The 24,143-nt window shown below is 50.6% G+C and overlaps 1 protein-coding gene across 14 annotated transcripts in view; it reads right to left on the minus strand.

Moving 5' to 3' along the window:
• INPP4A (inositol polyphosphate-4-phosphatase type I A) overlaps nt 1-20,105 on the minus strand; it is a 139,456-nt gene extending 119,351 nt beyond the window's left edge. For 12 of the 14 annotated variants that reach the window (XR_009600182.1, XR_009600181.1, XM_027967074.2 and 9 more), the window contains exon 1: nt 19,882-20,105. The gene's annotated coding sequence lies outside the window, so the exon portion shown is untranslated. Of the gene's footprint in view, nt 1-11,100; nt 11,429-19,881 lie in introns of those variants that run through there. The other 2 variants (XM_060413939.1, XM_060413932.1) reach the window with 1 other exon arrangement.
• Nucleotides 20,106-24,143: the final 4,038 nt, after the last annotated feature.

The raw sequence follows: 24,143 nt of genomic DNA on the forward strand, positions 1-24,143 counted from the left end.
CAGACAGACACACAGCATGATAGTGGGAGCAGCTGAAACCCTGGGAGGGCCCAGCCAGGGCCAGCCTCAGGCAGAAAACATTACAGCTGGAAGCCGGCTCACTCCCCAGGCACGGTGTGGTCCCGGCTATCAGAAGGGACCCTCAGACCCTTCTGAAGCTCCTGGTGCTTGGCCCTGTGGTGGGCCAGGCAGAGGAGAGCCCTTCAGAACCACTATTCTAGAAGCTGGGTCCAGGCAGCCTTGATAAGCCTCATTCAGGATGCTACGGATAAGTCTGAAAGGTCTGTATGTAACTAGAGGGCAGTATTTTAAAGCCTAACTTACAGATGATAATATCTGACCAAGGAAAGTTACAGGGCAAGTGAGAACTGCAAGAAATGGGGAGGAGTGTGCAGACCTCGTCCAAGCCCCCGCTCTCCCTGCAGCCAGGGTACTCCGTCCACACTTCGGGGCAGGGCAGCGCACTCAACATGCGTGCCAAGCGCGGGCTGGCAAAAGCCCCCCACCATCAAGGGAGCTCTGCTTAAAGAATCCACAGTACAGCCTGGCAGGGGGACCCCATGCAGCTGGGCCAAACAAAGAGAAGCTATGTCCCCGTGAGCGGAGGGCAGCAGGGTACAGTCAGGGCAGGAGAGGAGGGCCAGCGGGCAAGGGCGGGCAGCAGCGCTGCGGGACAAGGGTAACCGCGAGCATGTCTACATAAGACATACACACCCTTGCTGATGCGTACACAGAACGCCTGGGGAAGAAGACACAAGAAGCCCGTGGCGCTGGTGTCTCCAGGGAGGGGTCTGGGTGGCTGGAGAGGGGACAAGAGGCTGACTTTACCGTATACCCCACCACACCTTATCATTTATGAACCACTGAAGTGAACAGCTGCTGTGAAACGCAACATGAAATGTCGTCATCACATTTGACAAATCAAGCCAAGAACACGGAGGTTTTGAAGACTCCCACCAAGTGAGTTTGGACCGTAAAGAGGGCTGAGCGGCGAAGAATTGATACTTTTAAACTGTGGTGCTGGAGAAGACTCTTTGAGAGTCCCCTGGACAGCAAGGAGATCAAATCAGTCAATCCTAAAGGAAATCAACCCTGCATATTCACTGGGAGGCCTGATGCTGAAGCTCCAGTAAGTTTGGCCACCTGATGCAAAGTGCTGACTCACTGGAAAAGACTCTGATGCTGGGAAAGATCAAAGGCAAAAGGAGAAGAGAGTGATAAGAGGATGAGATGGTTGGATGGCATCATGGACTCAATGGACATGAGTTTGAGCAAATTCCAGCAGATAGTGAAGGACAGGGAAGCCTGGCGTGCTGCAGTCCGTGGGATCACAAAGAGTCAGACACCACTGAGCAACTGAACCACCACCACCAAGTGACACCAGAACAGGAGGGGGGCTTGAAGGAGCCCCAGTCTGGGGCGGCGCCACCTGGCAGGTGAGGGGATGGAGGGCCGCGCCTGTCCCTGGCAATACGCCCACCCCCACTCTCTCTGCCTTCACTTCCCCTCCTCCAACTGGGCGCCTTTAGCGTGTCTTCCTCCCTGACCACATCACGACAGTGTACGGCTCGGGGACACAAATGCTTTGGGTGCCAGAGCGCCAGGATCTTACAGCATGCCTTGGCAGACGCAAGCCAACACCTCCGCAGCCTCTAGTCCACAGGCTCAACCACGTTTCCTGGCGGCCCTGGGCCCCTGGTGCGGAGACCTCAGAAGGCTGAAGCCGCCACTCAGCTGTGCCACCGCAGAGAGGGGACTCTGAGACAGCTGATCCACATCTAGGAACACACACCTCTGGGTTCACACCCCAGGGCTTTCTCTTCCTCACGGCCCAGTCTTCACAGGCGGTCTATCACACTCTTCTCCAGGGCTGGTTTCATTTCCATCATTTCGGGGACACGGCTTCAGTGCCACCACCGCAGGCTCTGAGGGACATCCTGCCTGTGGCTGGGCACTCTGGCCACCAAGCGTCAGGCCACGCAGGGCTCAGGGAGCAGAGATGCCCACGCCTACTGGCCCAGCCCAAGCGGAGACCAGGCCGCCAGCCTTGGCCCACAGAAGTGGTTAGCACACAGGGGTGGTCATAACAACCACTGCAATCTGAGAAAGGGCCTCCTCAGACCATTTAGAAGACTATGCTTTCATCATTTAAAACAATAACAATGATTCAACCAACCAACCAATCAGTAAGATACAAGCAAAACAGAATTTTAAAGTCTGAAGAAACTGCAGTGTGGGATGAATGCAGTCTCAAATCTTGGGTTGGCCTCACCTCCCGAGCCTCCTTCCTGGTGTGTTACCCCCACCCTGCCCACACATCTCCCTGAACCCCGCAGCTCGAGCCCCCACCCACAGCCCTGACATCTAACTCATCGCTCCATGAAGCCCTGTGAGGCCCCCGAGGCCCAGGAGAGGAGGCGGCCCCTGTCCTGTGCGCCCTACCCTCCCAGCTCCTCTGAATCTTCTAGTCCGCAGGAGTCTTCTCACAAGCCTGCACACAGGGAAACAGAATTCCTCTTTCAGGTTAAGTTTAGGAAGAAAACACCCAGGGCAACCAAGCCCTGAGGCGTGGCTCCTTCCTCCCAGAGGTGCAGAAGCAGCCCCAGGTTCGTCAGCGGGTGAGGGGGCCAGGCGCCCAGCACACATCAGGTGCAGAGGGACAAGCTGAGGGGTTTGGCTTCACCTTGCGGACTCACTGGGGCGACCGCGGGCTCTGCTCTCACCTCCCTTTCCTAAGTTAGACTGAACCCCAACGTGACCGGGAAACGGCAGTCTTCCCACAACAGCCTGAGGCTTTCCTTTCCCTTCTGACAATGAGGTAGAGACTTTCCCTTTCATCCATTCAACAAACATCAATTATACATTGATTGTGTGCCAGGCACTGTAGGACACTTCTGGGGATGCAAAGAAAGCTGAGCTGCTGGCCCTGCCCTGAAGAACACTGATGTCTCAGGACACCCCACATCCATTATGGTCACTGGGCATGCCCCCTGAGAACAATCCTCACCCTGGTGAATGCCACGTGGAACATAACATCCCCACACAAGGCGGTGAAGCAGAAGTGAGCCTCTCAGCAATTCCTCCAGACCCTTAAGGAGCTGCTATTAAGCAACCACACACCGAGGAGGGGGAGTGGAGCAGGGCAGGGCATCCAGCACCCCACGCAGCCCCCCAGGGCTCCTCCGGTAGACAGTTGCACTCTGACGCTGCTTCTCCTCTTCACCGCCCAGCACTCGCTCCCTTCCTCCCAACGAGAGGTGCCTGCTGTTACTAGAGGGACCAGACCACCTGCCCTCTCTCAGCCCGAGGGGCAGGGGTGTGCAGGAGACCCACGCCAGGCAATCCGAGTGCCTAGTTCCCCAGCCTCACGGGTGAAGGCTGAGCCAGGCCCACAGGTCAGCGGACTCCTGCCCCTGCCCCGCCCATCCCGTCCCACATGAGCGCCGCCTGCATCCCTGACTGAGGCGCCCCTGACTGAGGACCACCCCGACCCCCCTGGAGGTGCCCTCCACACCTGGGTATCTCTGGGCCAGCAGTGGTACCATCTTGAACTCGGATGTTCCCGAGGGCCCGCTATGTCCCTGGCAAGGCTGCCCAGGCCAGGGGCCTCACAAGCTGTGCCAGCCACCACCTCCCATAGGCAGCAGTGCTGCTGAGGACTCCAGGTCGCTCCACCTTCCCCTCCCCCGCCGCCCACTCTATGACAGTGCCTGCCCCTTTAAGAGTGCGAGCTGAAATCTGGAAATCAGAACCACTTCCCTGGGGTGAGGCCACACTTTCCATTCACCCTGCAACACTCAACACTCAGCACTCAGCGTGTCCCAGCAGTCTTTGTGTCCTCTGAAACACAGGCGCAGCATCTGGTCCCCAGGGCACCTGTGGAATGAGAAGGCAAGTCCCAAATGACACGGGGATGGATACTCCCATGCCCAGGAGGAAAGGTGGTTCTGAGAAGTTCGATGGGCGTCTCGAATACTTTATTCTCAAACACGAAAAAAAGAATTACATTTTCACTGAGAAAGAACCAGACGGCAAAACAATCTGGAAGGTCAGCACCAGCTCACACAGCGATGCTGCTGGGGTGCGAGGAAAGATGGTGAGTTCACCCTCGGCCTGCAGAGCCACCAGGGGAGAGAAGGGGAAGGGCTGTGGGAGAGGCCAAAGTCCTTCCCGTTTCAAAATGGAAGTGAAGACATTTTCAAAGGCGAGGAAAAGCTGTTATTACCCATGAGCGGATTCTCATGAGTTTTAGAAACGCAAAAGGAAGTTTCTGATTTCAGAGGCATGAACTCAGAGAATGTTTCTGGTAAAGGTCCTTGAACACGTGCACGTCCAGAGGCCCAGCTCCCAGGGGTTCCAGTCCGCCAGAAAGCAACGTACAGCCCCCCGAGAAGCAGCTTCCGGGGACTACAGCCTCCCTGGTGGGGGGTGGTGAAGGGCTGAGGGCTGGGTACACACGTGTGTGTATGAAGAGTGCATATACGTGTGCAAGTGGCAGAGTAAGTGCCGGCGTGAGCGGCGAGAGGACGCGAGGACGCGAGAGGTGAGAGGCACACGCTGCGCGGGTGTCGGGCTGGGTGGAGGGAAGGTAACAGGAGCAGCGGCTCTGGCCAACTACACCCAGACGTGCAGCAGACAAGGGCTCATGCCCAGCGGAGTGTGGCACAGGGAGGGCCCCAGGCCTCTCCTATTCTGGGGTCTGCCATCCGACAAGCTTTGACCGTAGGCACTGCTAGTGTAGTTCATGCCTCCCGGGTGGCTGAGTGGTACAGAACCCGCCTGCCAGTGCAGGAGACACAAGAGACGTAGGTTCAATCCCTGGGTCGGGAAGATCCCCTGGAGGAGGGCATGGCAACCCACTCCAGTGTTCTTGCCTGGAGAATCCCATGGACAGAGCAGCCTGGCGGGCTACAGTCCATGGGTCACAAAGAGTCAGACACGTCTGAAGCGACTAAATAAGAACATACATCCTTCTTGAAACGCAAATGCCTGTAAAAGCAGAACACAGTCATTTTCACGGACACCGAGGGTAAGCTGATTCTCAGATCCCTTTCGCTGGACAGACAGCAGGGCCTTGAGATTACCTTCTGAAAGGAAAAGCAGGACGAGGAGGGAGGCAGGAGAGACACAAACAGACCCAGGTGACTCTCAACTCTGCTGGTAAGGCCGGCCCTCCCACCCTCAGAGGGAGACGGCTCTGGCGGGAGAAGCAGTCTGCCCCACCTGGGCCCCCACTCCAGGCCCCTTCCCACCCAGGGCATCTCGCCCACTGGCCCTTGTCGGATCTCACACCCTGCCTGAAGTCCCCCCACCTGGGCAGCCCTTGCCTCTGGACACACCCGGGGCTCCAGAAATCGCGAGGGCCTAGTGGGGAAAGCAGATCCAGCCTGCAGCCTCAGCACCTGGTGCCCCGAGAACTCAGATGAGACCTCTACCATTTCTGTCCTTTAAACGAGGAACTAAGGCCCAAGGGACCCAGGGCCCATTTCAGGCTTGTGTGTTAAGACCCACGTGAAAGAGGGGGAGGCCTCAGGCCCTTGAGGTTACTTACAATAGCTGCCCACACCTCCTTTCCCCACAGAATTTCCCCAACATTTGCCAACACTTTCCCAACAAGCACAGAGACTTATCTTTCAAAGCAGGTAACAACTTGCAGCAAAGACAGCGAGTTGCCTCCAACGTCCATTCTTCCTTTCCTCCTTAGTACCAGGCCCAGGACCTGAACTTTGGTTGGCATGGGGCCACCTGCCTCCCTGACTGTGGCCAAGGGTTCAGGTCTTGCCAATAAGACACAAGGAGAGCTTGATGAGGAGTTCTCAGGGAGTTCAGTTGCCTGCAGCCTGCAAGGCCCCAGAGCTGGGGGCGCCTCTGGCTGCCTTCCTGGACAAGAGGGCTGGGCCCGGGGACAGGAGGGCACACGATCTGACTGCCCACCTCCAGACAAACAGTACAAGGAGAGAAATAAACACCGCCTTTGACTAAGCCTCTCTTCCTTCAGATCTGCCGTTAACACACAGCTAGACGCTAATCTTAACAATTTTACCATTTCCCACTTAAATCCAAAGGTGGACAATATCACCATCCTGGAGAGCTAAGAGCTGGGGATAAGGAAGGGTAGTATTTCAGATTTAAGTTGATTAACAGTCCCATTTTCCCAGAAAAAGAACTTTAGACAAAGCATTCTCAAATTTACCCTGGGCTCCAGGCTAGGGTGAGTACATTCTCATAAGAACTTATAAGCAGAAGAAGATTCATTTTGTTTGAATTATTTCATACAACAGTTTCTTCCCAACACAGTCAACACTTATAATCCTAAAAAAGCTAACAAACTCTATTTCCAGGCCTGCTTGAGTAGCAAGTTTAAAAGCTTTAATACACCGAATTCCTGTTCACTGCCCCAAACGTTTAATAGCGTGGCTTGCATATTCATCACAGACAAATCTAGGTTATGAGGTAAAAATAGCCCTTGTTTTTATTCATTACAGTTCGTCCATTAAATTAGGTTCGCAGTCTAAGCCATGGGCTGCTAGTCGCCGTGACAAACACTGGTACAACTAACAGTTTATGATACAGCCAACCTACGGGTCTATAACAGTGGTCAGATCCTGTCACGCCCAGTTCCAAGGAATGATACAGCAATTACATCCCAGGAATTCGATCACAGCTCATCTAATCCTGTCTGAAACGAACCATATCGACGACAGTTGAGAACCCTCTTTGCCACAGGAGGGAATGAGGCTGTGCTGGCTGCTCCGAGGAGGACGGACCTGCACACCGGACAGTGCGGCCTGAGCCCCAGGAGCCTTGGGGCTGGGGTGCAATCAGGCTCACAGCCCCGTCGGCAAGTCCCCAGCACAAAAGGCCTACATGGGCCCAGGTTAGAAACTGATGGGAACCAATTTAAAACCTGGGTCTCCTTAAGCAAGGTGGCAGTGCTGGTATCACGGAGCATCCCTCTCTCTGAGCCAGTGACCCAACCCTGCAGAAGGCCCCTCGCTGCTCCCAACCCACCTGCTGGCTTTGCTTCTGTCTTTGACCAACAAGGTGAACACCTAGTCCAGGAAAGATATTTGACTAATTAAAGAATGATTAAACAATCAAGTTGACTCAAAATGCAAAGATCTTCCTCCTTCTGCTGGGGTTATTCAAAATGCCATACAGCTCAAAGGCACCTGTGACGGCAATCACAGAACACACGGCCTAGCAGAACACCAGTATTTCCAAGACTATCAGTGCTTTCAAGTAAGATGCATTCCCGTCCTTGGGGGCTCCGCAGGGTTCAGGAAGACCCACAAATGAAGAACGTGACAGCTCTCACCAGCGGGGGCAGCCCTGAGCTAGGAGGAGGACTCTAGAAAGGGCAGTCCTCGTTCAGTTTTATCCACCTGAAGCTTCTCCTTTTCATTTAGCCTGTGCTCTGGTAACTTTAAATCCATGTACCCTTTGAGTTAAAGGTCAAGAAGGTCTACTACGAAATAAAACAGCCCTAAAAGCCATGGACGGAGGAGCCTGGTGGGCTGCAGTCCATGGGGTCGCGAAGAGTCGGACACGACTGAGCAACTTCACTTTCACTTTCACGCACTGGAGAAGGAAATGGCAACCCACTCCAGTGTTCCTGCCTGGAGAATCCCAGGGATGGGGGAGCCTGTTGGGCTGCTGTCTATGGGGTCGCACAGAGTCGGACACGACTGAAGCAACTTAGCAGCAGCAGCAGCAAAAGACAGTAAAAGGAGTTCGGAGAAGTCAGGGAAGGATGTTACGTTGTCAGAGAGAATCCAGAGATGCATGAGACAATAACTGTCCATAAATTATCAGAGAAAAGGAAACTATTGGGGAGTAGAGTGGTCTCCAAAGAGAATGACAAGGATCTGGGCTTCAACACAGAGTGCTATTGTATTGGGGGACTTTGTGCAAAGAGCCTCAGAGTTGAGGAGTGGGGACAGGTCGCAGGGGGAGGAGCCAGGGAAGGTACCAGACGCCCCACATGGGCCGGGAGGAGTTTGGTCTGCACGGCGCACAGGGAGCGTCCATCTCCACTAACACGCCAGGCGTCCTCCCGCGTCTCCGACACGGAGCTTCTCCATTCTAGAAAGCTGCTGCTGAATCACTGCAGAGGGGCGGGAAAGTGAAAGAGCACAAGGCAGGAGGTGGACTTCCAAGGCCACAGACTCAAGAAGCACTTCCCTAAACAGGCTGTGTGTATATGCGGGTCTGAGCCCAAGGCCAGCCAAATCAAGCACACAGAAGGCTTCGCCCATGCTGCCCTCGGGCACCATCACCATCCACAGCGATGCAGGACTGGGGCCCAGGGGCAGAAATGCTGGGAGTGACCTTCACTATATGCACAAGGAAGGACGGGATAAGACTGAGGCCCAGCTTCACCAAGTCACCTGCAAACTGAGGGCAAAAACAACTGCCGGCTCAGGGCCCTGTGGGGCTCCTGTGCACAAGGCCTTTGGGCCCCACATCTCTAGCATTATAAGAAACAGCCTTCACTCAACCTCCATGACCTTCCCTGAGTTCCAATGGGCAGATTCAAGCACTTATTAGGGAAGAACGGGGATGCAAGACCAGGGAGAAACAGGCAAGAGGAGCTTTGGAGCAAGGTCCTAGTTCCTTATCAAAGAATATACACAACCATACCTTGGAGCTGTTTTGTAAATACTGAACTCCCTTCCAGGTGGAAAAAATTAACAATTAATGATGGTATGCAGCCCACAAGCATGTAGACCCACCAGCTGGACCTGAAGGCTGATGATGCTAACTCCTGCTTACCGCACCACAAACCCATTAGAAGAACGTCCACACGCTGATCACACCCTCTTCAAACAATCACGATAAAACTTCTCACTATCGGCCCCAAGTTGGGACACAGGGTTCTGGGGGCATTAGCCCGCTACGGCCCCCTTTGCCTGGCAAGGTATAGTAAAGCTATCCTTTTCTACTTCACCCAAAACCCTGTCTTCGAGATTCTAATCAGCACCAGCGCACAGAGAAGCTGAACTTTCCACATGACGCCTCCACCCCAGGTGGGCGTTGACCAGCTCGGTGTTTCCCCAAGGCCAACCAGCTCAGCCACCTCTCCTCCTGCAAACCAGAGTAATGACGATGTTTGGAAGAGTCTGGGGCATCTTGGTGTTTCCCGGTACACAGCCCCATTCTAACTGGACTGTGTCAAAGATTCCATTTCATAGGCCATTTGGTTATCACCCAATTATGCAATGTGATCACTGTTTAGCATGTGTTTATGCAGAACACAGTCAAAGCAATCAGTAAGAAATGTGAAAATATTTAACATTCCACTGCACACAATCACTAGTTTCTATGTGCTTTAGGGAAAAAAAAGTGTCCGCAGAAGACAGCCGGGTCAGTGGCCACCTGACCAAAGCTCTATGGGTCCAGAGCCCTCCCCCACTTCCCTCTTCCTCCTCCTGCCCACATCCTTCTCCTCTGACCTTTGCTGGCAGTCCCCTGCCTCTCAAAACCTCCTTCTTCTGCAACATTTCCCCTCAGAGGTGCCCTGAGCAGGACTCAGAGATGGGTCACACTCCAGCCTTCTGAACAGGGACACGGTAGGAAGAGGGGTTATCAAGACTGCAAAGATGCCGGGCCTCCTGCGGGAAGGTAGCTTCCCTGGATGGGCACCGGGCCAGAGCTGTAGCACACAGACCTCTGCTGCCTGTACTATTCAATCCACACCCCACCCCTCCCCATCAGCCAGGCGCCTTCCCCATTTGACACATAAGAGTTGACTCAGGTTCTTGTCCAGCACTTTCTCTTCCCACATCACAGCTTGCCCTGTTCAAACACCAGACACAGACAGCCCAGAGACATGGCTGCAGAAGCTGCGACGCCAGATTCACCCCTGCGTGAAATAACACCTGACTGTCGACAGCAGCCACGGTGACTTAGGCGTTGTCCTGTCATGCTCAAGCCACAAAGGTGAGGGGGTGTCACAGGCAAAGTGGGGCTGGCCTCAAAACAAGGCGGACACTAACACCTGTCCACATCTATCTCCACCTGCATCCCCGTTTCCTCCCTCCCTCGGGAGGCCGCTGTATGCTGATCGCCCTGTTAGAAGGATGGGTCAGGTATCCAGAGTCAAATCTTGAACCTCTGACAAGCTGACACGCTCCCTGCCACTGCCTCCGCACACTCCACCCCACTCTGGTCTCCGTATGGCCCTGCTAATGACCCCCAGCATCGTTAGGAGGGTCAAACACCACAAAAAATAAAGTAAGAGTAAGACCAGGCAGCTGAGGCCCTTGCCCTGCTGTCCTTGGGCGGCCAGCTCCATGACCCCAGCCCGCACCACGGAAAGGCCCCTCCTGGTTCAGACTGGTGGCTTTCCAGCCATCGTGAGCCATGGACCCCCAAGGCCCCCTCCCCAGGAAAAGACCCCGTGTATGTACACCCAGAGGAGCCCTCTCCTTTCTGTGCTTGACTCTTGGATTTATTTAAAAACAAACAAAAAAACACAGTAAGAAACAATCACGATACCCACTCACACACCACGTGCAAATAACTAGGTGTTTTATTAAAAAAAAAAAAGCTCCCCCCCAGTAGGAAATCTACTTTGACATTCTATATTCTATTTCAAAAAAAGTTTAAATCCTGGTCACAACCTCAGGCTGACTTCACCAACAACTGCCATCTGCAAACATGTTCTGGCCCCTCCCAGCCCGTCCGCCCCTCGGCCGCTCTTCCTTCCTCAGCCATTAGCAGCAGAGCTGTGGCACTTAATCTGAGACGGCTCCCATACATCATGTTTACATATTAGGATGGACCCTGAAAGCCCTGCAAAGTCAAGAAAATCCAGAAGAACCTCAGCTCTCGAGCTCCAGGAGAAACCTGGAACCCCGCGGGGAGGGGGGGGTTCCACTCACCCAAACGTGCAGTGGGGCTGTGCCTGCCCAAGGGGATGACAACGCTGAACACACGCAGGGCGCCAGGGAGAGGACCTGCTGCCATTCAGAGGGCCCCCGAGGTCGCTGTCCCTGCAGGCCAGGTCCTCCGACATTCCCCACGCCCCTACGAATGGCACGGGTCCGTTTCTGCCTGATTGAGTGAGAAGCAGCAGAGAGTGCGCACCCCACATACCTGAACACACTCCAGGACCTGCTAGGGGAAGTGAGTCAGCAGGGCCCCAGTCCCCACGCCCTCGGGGGCTGCTGTTATCAACACCGTCCTGGAGGAAGGTCGGGGTCTCGCTCAGAGAGGCCGGAGAGGCTGCAGGCAGGAGCTGGGCACTCAGCCAGGTCCATACACTGGGGCAGGGGGACAAGGAAGGCAAGGCTCCTTAGACACTTCGCACACCCCTCGGCTGACACCATGGGCTGATCTCCCAACTTTTCTCTGCTGCCCGCCTTTTCTGCAAACTTTCCTCTCTGGATTCTGTAAACAGCAGCCCCATTTCCAGTTGAGGAGTGGGAGGTGGCCTTGATTAGTCTAAGTGAGCAATTCTCATACTTGATCTTGCAGGAGAATCACCTGGTGGGCTAGTTTATAAACAGACCACAGGGCCCTCCCTGAGTTTCTGATTCGGTTGGCAGGTTGGGGCATGAGACTGTATGCCAAACAAATCTCGGGTGATGTTGAGGCTGCTGGTCTGGAGACCAGGCTCAGAGAAGCACGGCCAGGTCAGTCAGCCCGCAGCCTCGTGTTCTGGTATCTGGGGAGGCCGTGTGATCCTCACCACTCCCACTGGCCAGAACGGGGCTGGGGACTGGCTGGCATGCGTCCTTCACACAGTCCCGCTGGCCCTAAGGATCATCCCAACCACTGGGAAGCTGACCCTGGGATGTGGAACCTAGGTCCTCAGTGAAACTGCTGCTAGAGAGGGCTCTGGCTGAGACCCTCGATGTCCTTACTGTTTACCTGGCAGGTGGGCAACAGCACCCCAGCCGACACAGCCCATAACCCACAACCCCAGGGAGACCCCTGGACTGGGCGTCCACATCTCCTAGGAGGGCCTGCTCTCCAGACGCACCGGCCTGCCCACATGCATTTCCTTCACACTCCCAGGACCTGTACACCAAGGTCATCCTTCTTGAAAGCTCTAATTAATGGGCTAGAGAATGCACCGCTGAAATGCGAGCAATCCAAGACAGGGAAGGAAAGGAGGCCCACGTTTGAGAGTGAGGGAGTTTCACCAGAGGCTGCTGTAACAGCTGCTCAAGGGCACGGGTGAAGTGCAGAGCAGCGGACAGGGAAGAGAGAGGCTTTCAGGAGACCCCAGCATCCTGCCTGCAAGTGGAACGGGTCGGGCCATGCAGGGTCTCAGGGTCTGGACAATGACCAGGTGTCTGAGGGAAGGCTCTGAGAGGTTTCAGGAAGGGAGCTGAGGAGAGGGGATCTCTTGGCGCCTCCAGCGGTCCCCTCCCTTCCTCCTGGAGGCCAGAGGACACCCATCTGTTTCCCTGACCCCATTCCAGAAAATGGACACCTCATCTTTATCCCCATAGCATGCCCGCCCACGCCAGATACTGCCTGCTTCTGACACCTTCACCAGGTGACCCCGACTGAGCAGACTCCACATGGAAGGGCCTGCGGTGTCTCAGCTGCCCCAGGTGAGGGACTGTGGGCAGACACGAGGGACCAACTGGGCTGGCTGGCAGGCATGTGACAGGGCACAGGCAAGGTCCAAAGAGAGAGGAGACGAGCACCCAGGAGCCCTGGGCTCCCATTTCCCACCTGGGTTATGTCGAAAGGGATGGGTAAGAGATTAAACCCAACGAGAAGAGGCTGCTCTGATTTCCAGTCCCACGTGGACTCCCGCACATGCTCACCATATAACCCCGTCCTAAGCTTCAGTCCCTGGGAGCTCTGCCAGCGTCAGGCACCGCTCCACACACCCGACGGGTCTTAACTCCTTCACCCCCGCGACAAGCCTCTGGGATTGCCACTGCCTTCAGCCCAGTTTTACAGATGAGAAAACCAGGCACAGAAAGATGACACTCCTTCCCCAAAGTCACACAGCCAATTGGAGGGTCCACAACAGTTCCAGGAATAAAACAGTCGGCTTCGAGAGATGTATATGCTCACCAAACAGGACTGAGTCAAAAAATCCTTCACTGACACATCCAAAACAGGAACTGCTACTACTGGGGACTCCAGGTAGTTAATGTTCATCCCCACATGGATACGCAAAGGCACTCATTTCAAAGTCCTGTGACGGAAGCTATGTAATTTCAAGGAAATGGTGCTAGATCTAGGTAGGCCTGGGTTCAAATCCCAGTTCAACCCTTATAACCACCCTCGGGTGGGGCCTTACCCACACCTCACCTCCCCCTCCCCCTCCCCCACGACACCGTGTGCCTTCTCCCAGGACCTTGCTGAGCGGCGCTCAGGAAATGTTAGTTTCCTTCTCCCTTAAGGATGAAAAAGGCACTGCCCTTAAAGACGTCGAAGGCTGCCATGAATAATGTCCTAACTTATAGTACGTTCCACAGAACAGTAAGATAAACAACCTAATGAGGAAAAACGGGCAAAGGCTGTGAACAGGCAATCCACAAAGGATATGAACAGGTAACTCCACAAAGGATGGGGAAAAAACGTCGCTCAGTCGTGTCCGACGCTTTGTAACCCCATGGACTGTAGCCCACCAGGCTCCTCTGTCCATGGAATTCTCCAGACAATACTGGAGTGGATTGCCATTCCCTTCTTCAGGGGATCTTCGCAACCCAGCAATCGAACCCAGGTCTCCGGCATTGCAGGCAGATACTGCACCGTCTGAGCACCAGGGAAGCCCACAAAGGATATGACCAGGTAACTCACAGCTAAAATAAAAACTAGAAAGAAAAGGTTTTCGATACTTTGGGTAATTTGGGAAACGTAATTTTGAAAGTAACATTCTTAATCCACTAGTTTGGCAAAAATTAACAATATTTGTACTCTGCAGTTCAGTGTTGGCCAAATTAAAGGGGAAAAGGGAATTTTACACATCATCTGTGCTCTGACGAAAAGAGATAAAGCCGCTTGGCAATGGGATGGGGTGAGGAGGGCAATTTGGCAAAGTTATGCATTTAATATTATGCATTAACCCAGAAGCAAAAAGATCTTAATGACCCGGATAACCACAATGGTGTTATCACTTACCTAGACCCAGACATCCTGGAATGTGAAGTCAAGTGGGCCTTAGGAAGCATCGCTACAATCAAAGCTAGTGGAGGTGATGGAATTCCAGCTGAGCTATTTCAAATCCTGAAAGATGATGCTGTGAAAGTGCTGCACTCAATATGTCAGCAAATTTGCAAAACTCAGCAGTGGTGACAGGACTGTAAAAGGTCAGTTTTCATTCCAATCCCAAAGAAAGGCAAGGTCATAGAATGTTCAAACTACTGCACAATTGCACTCATCTCACATGCTAGCAAAGTAATGCTCAAAATTCTCCAAGTGAGAGAATTCCAGAAAAACATCTCCTTCTGCTTTATTGACTATGCTAAAGCCTTTGACTGTGTGGGTCACAACAAACTGTGGAACATTCTTAAAGAGATGGGAACACCAGACCACCTGATCTGCCTCCTGAGAAACCTGTATGCAGGTCAGGAAGCAACAGGTAAAACTGGACATGGAACAACAGACGGGTTCCAAGTTGGGAAAAAGAGTATGACAAGACTGTATATTGCCACGCTGCTTATTTAACTCACCTACAGAGTACATCATGAGAAACGATGGGCTGGATGAAGCACAAGCTGGAATCAAGATTGCCGGGAGAAATATCAATAACCTCAGATACACAGATGATACCACTCTAACGGCAGAAAGCGAACAGGCACTAAAGGGCCTCTTGATGAAGGTGAAAGAGAGTGAAAAAGCTGGCTTAAAACTCAACACTCAAAAAACGACAATCATGGCATCCAGTCCCATCACTTCATGGCAAGTAGATGGGGAAACAATGGAAACAGTGACAGACTATTTTCTTGGGCTCCAAAATCACTGCAGATGCTGACTGCAGCCATGAAATTAAAAGACTCTTGCTCCTTGGAAGGAAAGTTATGACCAACCTAGACTGCATATTAAAAAGCAGAGACACTACCAACAAATATCCATTCTGTCAGAGTCATGGTTTTTCCAGTAGTCACGTATGGATGTGAGAGCTGAACCATAAAGAAAGCTGAGCGCTGAAGACCTGGTGCTTTTGAACTGTAGTGTTGGACAAGACTCCTCAGAGTCCCTTGGACTGCAAGGAGATCCAACCAGTCCATCCTAAAGGAAATCAGTCCTGAATATTCACTGGAAGGACTGATGCTGAAGCTCCAAAACTCTGGCCACCTGATGGGGAAAACTGACTTCTTAGAAAAGAACGGGATGCTGGAAAAGATTGAAAGCAGGAGGAGAAGGGGACAACAGAGGATGAGATGGTTGGATGGCATCACCGACTCAATGGACATTAGTTCGAGCAAGCTCCGGGAGTTGGTGATGGACAGGGAAGCCTGGCATGCTGCAGTCCATGGGGTCACAAAGAGTTGGACACAACTTAGTGACTGAACTGAACCCAGAAAATCTACTTCTGGAAGTCTAGAAGACTGAAACATCTGTGTTGACAATGATGTGGTTCACAGATTCCACACTATTTTTAGAGCAGAAAACTGGAAACAACCTAAATCAAAAAGGACAGGTAGGTAAATTACGGTACACTCACACTCTGGAATACAGACCAAACTTTTCACGTCAGTACATACAGGTCTCCAGGACACAGCATTAAAGCAAATCAGAGAAAATTCTGTAAAATGTATCTCCATTTATATTTACAGTGAGAACATCTGTCCACTGAGGAGGCCTAGAAGCAGCAAGGGGCACACCTAGCACCCAGATCTGGGTTTTTCACTTCCATTCTCCACGAAAAGGAAAAATGGCTGAATTCAGGACTAGAAAGTACAAGCTGAGTCCTGGCAGTTTGGGGCCAGAAAGTAAAGAAGTTCCCAAAGAATGAGGAGGACATGTCAAAAGAACCTAGGAGCCAGCTGGAAGTGGCTCCTGCAGGCCAAGTCTGGGACAATTTAAGCAGAAAAATTAATAAACAGGGCACTTGTCTGGTGGTCCAGTGGTTAAGAATAAGCCTTCCAATGCAGGGGACACAGGTGCAATCCCCGGTCAGGGAACTGAGACCCCACATGCCGGGGGCAACTAAGCCTGCCTCCCACAGCCACTGAGCCCACACACCACAGCCAGAGAGCTCCTGTGCGCGAGGCAGCTAGGAGACGCCCACCAGCGGCAGTGAGGAGCCCGCACAGCCAGAACTTTTTAAAAAAAGAACAGTGAGAGTAACTCTGTTGCATAAAGCAGGTATTCCCGAATGAAGAGATGTAAACTAGAGTAAATGAGAGAGAAAGGAAAGATCTTCCTTTTAGTACAATTCCAACTAATAAGCATGGAAAGAAACAATGAATCAGAAAGTCACCATCTGTCAACTATCGTAACTGATCTGGGCAAGAATCATCAATGGATTCTAAAACAGCATATTTACATAGTCGCAAGCGATCTTACTATGATATACATGTTAACAACAAAGGGAAAATGGTAACTTTCAGTGAGGAAAGCAGGCAGACACCCTCTTAATCAGGTGACGAAAGTCAGGATTAGTGAATGGGACTCATCAACAGCATCTGCCGCCCACCACCTAAGATGCCTGCAGTATCACCCCCGTGCCGCATCAGCCAAAAGTGCATAAAGTGAAGCTAAGCAGGAGGAAACCGCATGCAAACCCAACCTGAGGGACATTATCCAAAACACAGGTAACTGTCTCCAAAACTGTCAAAGTCAGGAAATACAAAGAAAGACTCAGGAACTGCTCTGGATTAAAGGAGACTAAAAAGGCAGTACAGTTTAACACAACACATAATCTTGGATTTCCTTTTGCTCTAAAGTGGCTACTGCCAAGATCTTGAAAAAGATCTGCAGATGATTAGTGTTGCGTCGACATTTAACTTCCTGATTTTTAACCATCATACTGTTGTTCTGTAAGAAAACGTCCTTATTTTTATGAAACACACAATAAAGTAAAAGTGTATCAAGTCTGCAACATTAAACGTTTCAGAAAAGAGTGTGTGCATCGTGCTAAGTCACTTCAGTAGTGTCCAACTCTTTGTGACCCCATGGACTATAGCCCACCAAGCTCCTCTGTCCATGGGATTCTCCAGGCAAGAATACTGGAGTGGGTTTCCATGCCCTCCTTCGGGGGATCTTCCTGACCCAGGGATTGAACCCGCATCTCCTGTATTACAGGCAGATTCTTTACCACTAGCGCCACCTGGGAAGTCCTGAGACAGGAGTGATCCCACACAAACACGAGAGAGGATAAAGCAAACGTCAACATTCGGAGAATCTGGGTAAAGGGTATTTGGGAACTCTGGATTATTCTCACAAGTTTTCAGCGAATCTGAAGTAATACATTAAAAGATTTTATGAGACCAACGTGTGCATATGCACAGAAACACAGGTAAATTCCTGCGGATTAAGTTCAAAATGGTATTTTTCTTAAAAGTACAGAGACAAAATGAAGCTGGCCTGCCCCAGTGTTAATACTGGTCTCCCCAGAAAAGGCTCTCCTCACAAAGCTGCTGCTCCAGGACACTGGAAAAAGCTGTGCTGAAGGATCTCTCAAGACTAGGACTGGCTCCTTAATCAAGTTCCACAGAAGCAGCAGATGTAATCAAGCCTTCTTCTCTGCAAACGTGTGCTACGCTTCCTCGGTGAAAGCCAAAGACTCCCGAAGCTCTGAGCAGCTGATGCCGCCACAGGGCCCTTCCTGGAATACATAATCTCTAAAGGCGTTTCCCATAAGAAACCAGGATAAAACAGTCTTGGTCCCATGTCTCCACCTCTACTCTCACTGAATTCGTGACATGTTATGCCACGGGTCAGTCTGTCCCACGGGCTTTTTAGTTCCATTCCTTGGGCGCATTTGCAGATTTGCCGGCTGAAGAGAATGCTCCCAGGCAGGCAGCTGCCTATAGGGATCTGGAGGGCCAGCAGTTCTACCAGACACAACCTGTCTCTCGAGTGCTTTACAACTTACAACAACCTCTCATGGACGTTATTTGATTTCATCCTTTCCCTAAATTGATTTTCTTTTTAATTACTAATGGCTTAAAGTCTAACAGCAAGACAACAAAATATCCAGTTTCCAAAAACGACAGGATATAATGTCTACTCTTGGCTTTGAGTCTAGAAGGGAGGCAGTACTTGCACCTGAGCAAACTTAACACTCTGAGATGGCCTAAGCCTAATGAAAAAGCTAAATAAGTAGCTAACAGAATAAATAGAAATGATTCTACCACTGAACTCAGTGGAAATACAGCCTTCCTTTCTATGAATTTTTCCAGCATTTATTTCTTTTAGCCCTGTCTTCAGGGCAAACTCTCCCTATAACTGTAACTTTGGCTTATTTATAAGACACCACAGAGAACAAGGCCTTGCGGACTCCATTCACACGCGATGCCACCCCTGGGACAGCACCTCGGCCTCCTGACACAAAACCTCCACACAACTACACTGACCTTCCCACACGGGCACCATCATTTCAACTTTATTCCAAGAAACCAGTGAATTGACACTTCCAGAAATAAGCATTTCCACAAAGAACCCTCCCAAACAAAGGTCCTAGCCTAACTCCAAAGGCAAAAATTCCTGATAAAGAAAGCCTGTTTTTAAAGAAAAATTAGGCTTCATTCTAGGACAACTATAGCTAGCCTATGTGCACTTACCAATGCCAACAGCATCTAGATTCCAAAACAAACTCAGCACAGTAGGTTTTGTTCTCACCTTCCAGAGATGAAAAAATTGAAAGACAGAGCTAGCTACTGGCAGATGCAGGACTGGCACATAAGACAGCTCGTTCCATCGCCAACCCTACTGCCCACAGTCCATACCATCCACCGTGCATAGAGATGAATCAGGCAGAATCTCACTGCAACACTCAAACTGCCACCCCACCCCCTGCTCCCTCGGTTTAGATGCCCAAATGGGCAGGTGGCAAACCCAATTCCACTCTTCAGCAGTCTCCCAACACAAAACCTATTAAGTGGCAAAGCAAGAAGACAAGATGGGCTTTACAACTGCCCATACTTTTTTCTTACCCAGAGGATTATTTTCATGACCTGTCATTATGGATGAACTCGGGGCAGGAGGAATACATGATTATGTAACGTCAGAAGGCAGGCGACAAGGGGAGAGAGAGCGGAGCCCATCAGACCCCATCACAGCTCCCTTAGCCCACAAAGACGTAAATTACCGTTGACGTTTTGAGTGTTTCAATCTCCTATGGCCTACACATTCAGGACTGGCTTTTCAAGAGCCCGTCACAGAAACCCTGCAGGTCTTTCGGGCCTCAATTCATTGACTAGCAAAGCCATGAAGAAAGAAAATATCAAAAGCAAAGATGTCAGAAATGTTGTCGGGGGCTGTGGACCGGCAGAAAAGGTCAGAGTTTGGAAGGATGGGACCAGATTTCCTACATCGAGGGGCATGTTTATTTTAACCCGGTTCTGTTTACACCCGAAACACCGCGAGGCCTCGGCGTCTGGAGTCACTAAGACTCAGTCCTGGAGACGCACCAAGCAGGCGCCGCGACCTGCCTGGCCTTGGGGCCCCGCGTCCCCGCATCCCGGCCCCCCGCCGCCCACTCCAGCGCCGCGCTCCCCTCAGCCCCAGGCGGCCCGAGGCGTCATCCGGCTGGGGGTCGCTGGGGTCGGACTGTTCTCCAAAGACGCCACCGCCCGGGAACCGCTAGGCTGTACGATTTCCATGACAACCGCGGGCGCCTGACGCGTCCGGCGCGCCCGGCGTCGAGGTGTGCGCCGCGCCCCAACTCCGCCCGGGCAGCATCCCGGTCACCAGGCGGCTCGCGGCCGCCGCGATGCTCCCGGCCCGGCCACCTACCTGGCGCCTCCGGGCCCGCGGCGCCCGCGCCCTGCCTCCCCGCCGTCCTCGGTGCCGCCGGGGCGCGCGCCCGAGCCCCGCCGCAGCAGCGCCGCCTCTGGGTCGCGAAGTCGTGGACTGCAGTCTGGCTCCAGGTGTCGGCCCCCCGTCCCGGCCCGCGGCGCCCACCCCAGCCGCGAACCCGCAGCCCGCGCTGCAGCTCCCGGCCCGCCTCCGCCTCCGCCGCTGCCGCCGCCGCCGCCGCCGCCGCTCCGGGGGCCACGCCGGCCCCGCCCCCTCGCCGCGCATGCGCGCTCCCCCAGCTCCCGGCGGGCCCGCCCTCGCCCGCCGGGTCCTCCTCCGCGGCGTTTCGTGTGGGTTCCTTCAAAACTCGCTGTGCGCTGTGACGAAATCGCCTGCGAGGAGTTCTTGAACTTCTGCACTTCAGTTGGACGATGCGGTGTTCGCCCTCAAGTATACTGAGGCTTGGAGGCCCTGGCGCATTCCCAAGGAAGAAGGCCCCGGGGAGGGCCGCGACGCCGGGAGCCGCGCTGGCCGTTTGGGAAGCGCGCCCCCGGGTCCTTCGGCCGCGTCTAGGAAACTGAACATTCAACCTAGAAATAAGCAAAAATTAAAACCGTACTTTGATGATACAGATAAGCAAAAAGAAGACAGGAGCTGCTAACACTCTTCCAGACTGTCCTGGCATATTGTTCAAATATACATTTATAGACTCTTAGGAAATATCAGCTCCTTACACCTCTCTCCCAAAGTTCTATTTTTCCGTAGGAGGGAAATACAAAAGAGTCTGAAGTTTTAAAAGAAAAATTTCTCTTTAATAGGGCTTTAAGACTTAATATTTCTCTTGAGGAAGGGAAATAATGGACTGAATATGAACATTTATCTTCGTCTTTATCAGAAAAAAAATTCTTTAATGAAAACTAATTCAATAAACCAGAACACTTAGAGCTCACATCTCTCAGGTATAAAAGCAACAATGTACAATTTACTTTAAAAAGAGCAGATGTTAACCTGTTAGAAATGAAAATTAAAACTCCTCTAAAATTTAGATCTGAGCTTCCCTATGTCACCAAAAGCCAAACGAGGACAATAGTCTGGAATTAAAATAAGTAAATATAAAACTATTCTTGAAGTTTATTTTCTGACTTTTTTTCTCTTCCGAAAAGAAATTTACTCACAAAAAGCTTTCTATTATTTCTTCAGATAAATGGAAAGAAATATCAACAGAACTTTAACCCTAGTATAAAATTAAAGTCAAAAAAGAAATCAAACTTGTGGAAATGCAAAAATACTTTCATACTTTATCTTCTAAAATTAAGATGACCATTATAAACCTGGTATAGCTAGGACATTCTCAGTTTACACCTTTCATTCTGAAAAGTGTTCTCAAAAGTGTTCAGACAATACATTTTATGGCCTTGTTAACTTTAATCAGGGCTTCCCTGTCAAAGGATCCGCCTGCAATGAGGGATTCCTGGATTCCATCCCTGGGTTGGGAAGATCCCCTGGAGGAGGGCATGGTAACCCACTCCAGTATTCTTGCCTGGAGAATCCCCATGGACACAGTCCCATGGGGTCGCAAACAGTGGACAGGACTGAGCGACTAAGCAAAGCAAAACTTTAATCAAGCCAAGAGAATGTTTAAATCATTGACTTGAAAGCAACAACAAAAAAATTTTAAAGTAACAAATTTAAATTCACAAACATCTAGAACTAGTCCAGCTTCCAATAACATTAGTCACTTGATTGCTGTGTAATTCACTTTTTAATCTTATAAAGATTAATTACATTTTCAGTATGGCAAAGAATGGGACTGCAGTTTCAGTGTAGAGTGAACATTATCAAGAGAAAAGGGAGCCAAGTTTGTTGGTAAATATGGTACTATGCATTCCCTAAGCATCACAACATAATAGAAGAAGGTATCCTAGAAGTGTATCTGTGGGAAGATAGCGCCATCTTTTAGAAACTTTCAATATGTGGTTCCCTAACAACAGCTATAGTTTTTCCAATAGTCATGTATGGATATGAGAGTTGGATTATAAAGAAGGCTGAGTGCCAAAGAATTGATGCTTTCAAACTGTGGTGCTGAGGAAGATTCTTGAGAATCCCTTGAACAGTAAGGGGATCAAACCAGTCAATCCTAAAGGAAATCAGTCCTGAATATTCATTGGAAGGACTGATGCTGAAGCTGAAGTTCAATAGTTTGGCCGCCTGATATCAGTGAAGAGCTGACTCATTGGAAAAGGCCGTGATATGCTGGCCAAGACGGAAGGCAGGAGGAGAAGGGGTCGTCGACAGAGGATGTGAGATGGTTGTATGGCCGCATCAACTCGATGGACATGAGTCTGAACAAACTCTGAGAGATGGTGAAGGACAGGGAAACCTGATGGGCTGCAGTTCATGGGGTTGCAAACAGTTGGATATAACTGAGTCACTAAACAACAGCAACAGCATTGACATCTTCTCCAAACTTGCTGGAAACACAAGTTCCACACCAGAACCAAACCAGGAACTCTGAAAATGGGCCAAGAAATCTATATTTTAACACACTGACCAGGGATTCTGATAAACATGTGGACTTAGATCATCTATAGTGCTATTTGGGGGACTAGAACCAACCTACATGACAATGTCTCTGAGGGCCTTTAAGCATGATAAGAGGGCTTCCCTGGTGGCTCAGATGGTAAAGAGCAGACCAGGTTTGATCCCTGAGTTTGATCCCTGAGTTTAGAAGTTCCCTGAAAAAGAGAATGGCAACCGACTCCAGTATTCTTCCTGGAGAATTCCATGGACAGAGAAGCCTGATGAGCTACAATCCATGGGGTCACAAAGAGTCAGAAGTGACTGAGTGACTCACACTTTCACTTTCAAGCAAGATATATTTGTGTTTGTATGTGTTTTCACTGGAGGATGTATGTAACCTTGAAACCCAACAGCCCTGCTTCGTGGTAGCTGGGAAAGCCAGCAGCCTCCCAGCCACCAGAGGGGCAAAAAAGGATTTGGAGCACTTCATAAAGCCCTGTCCCCAGGGAGTCCTCACTATTCAACTGACCTGACAGCTTAGCGGGAAAGCTCCATTCTCAGGGCTTGTCTTTTTTTTTTTTTTTTTATTGGAGGGTAATTGCTTTACTATACTGTGTTGGTTTCTGCCATACATCAACATGAATAGGTGTTCATGTGTCTCCTCGCCCTTGAACCTCCCTCCCGCTTCCCACCCCATCCCACCCCTCTAGGTTGTCACGGAGCACTGGGGTGAGCTCCCTGTGCCACACAGCAGATTCCCACTGGCTGTCTATTTTACGTGTGGTAATATATATGTGTTACTGCTACTCTCTCAATTTGTCCCACTCTCTCCTCCCCCACTGTGTGCACAAGTCTGTTCTGTGTGTCTGCGTCTCCATTGCTGCCCTATAAATATGTTCATCAGTACCCTCTTTCTAGATTCCATATATAAGCGTTCATATTTGTTTTTCTCTTTCTGACTTATTTCTCTCTGTAATGTCTTTAATTGACCTGACTCAGGGTTTATTTGGTGCAAATAGCCCTATCCACAAAGCATTTGCTGAAAGGAATCAGTAGTAATTATTTAACAGTGCAACCGCCTAAGGTGGTGATATCAGGTGGAGCTAACAAGAGGCTGACCAATTAACCTAAAAGGAAAGAATAGGGAAGACTTATATGGGGGAACTTTGGAGAGACCTGAGATACTGCTCAATTACGTATGAAAGATTCTCCAGTATAGGCTGTTTGACAGGCCATTAAAAAGTCTCAATAGATTAAAAAGGATTGATACCATACAAAGTATGTTCTCTGACACCCATGATACTAAAATAGAAATCAACGACAAATGAAAATTACAAGTAGGTGGAAATTTAAAAACACAGCACTCAATAACCAAAGGGTCAAAAAGAACTAAAAAGGGAAGTGAGAAAACATTTTCAGAAAAATTACAGTGGAAACTAAATATATCAAAACTTTTACAATGCAGCTAAAGCAGTGCTTAGAGGAAAATTTATGGCTGGAAACAGCTATATTAAAAAAAAAAAAAAGGACTTAAAATTAGTAACCTAACCTTTCTCCTTAAGAAGCTAGAAAAATTTTTTAAAACAAAAAAAGATGGAAATAAAAATGATTAGAATTGAAATTAATGAAATGCAGAATAGAAAAAAGAGGAAAGATCAATAAAATTAAAAGTTGGTTCTTTGAAAATAGTAACAATTTTGACAGACCTTTAGCTAGCTTGGCCATGAAATAAATTAAAG

The sequence above is a fragment of the Ovis aries genome, chromosome 3, assembly GCF_016772045.2.
Source record: "Ovis aries strain OAR_USU_Benz2616 breed Rambouillet chromosome 3, ARS-UI_Ramb_v3.0, whole genome shotgun sequence".
NCBI lineage: Eukaryota > Metazoa > Chordata > Mammalia > Artiodactyla > Bovidae > Ovis > Ovis aries.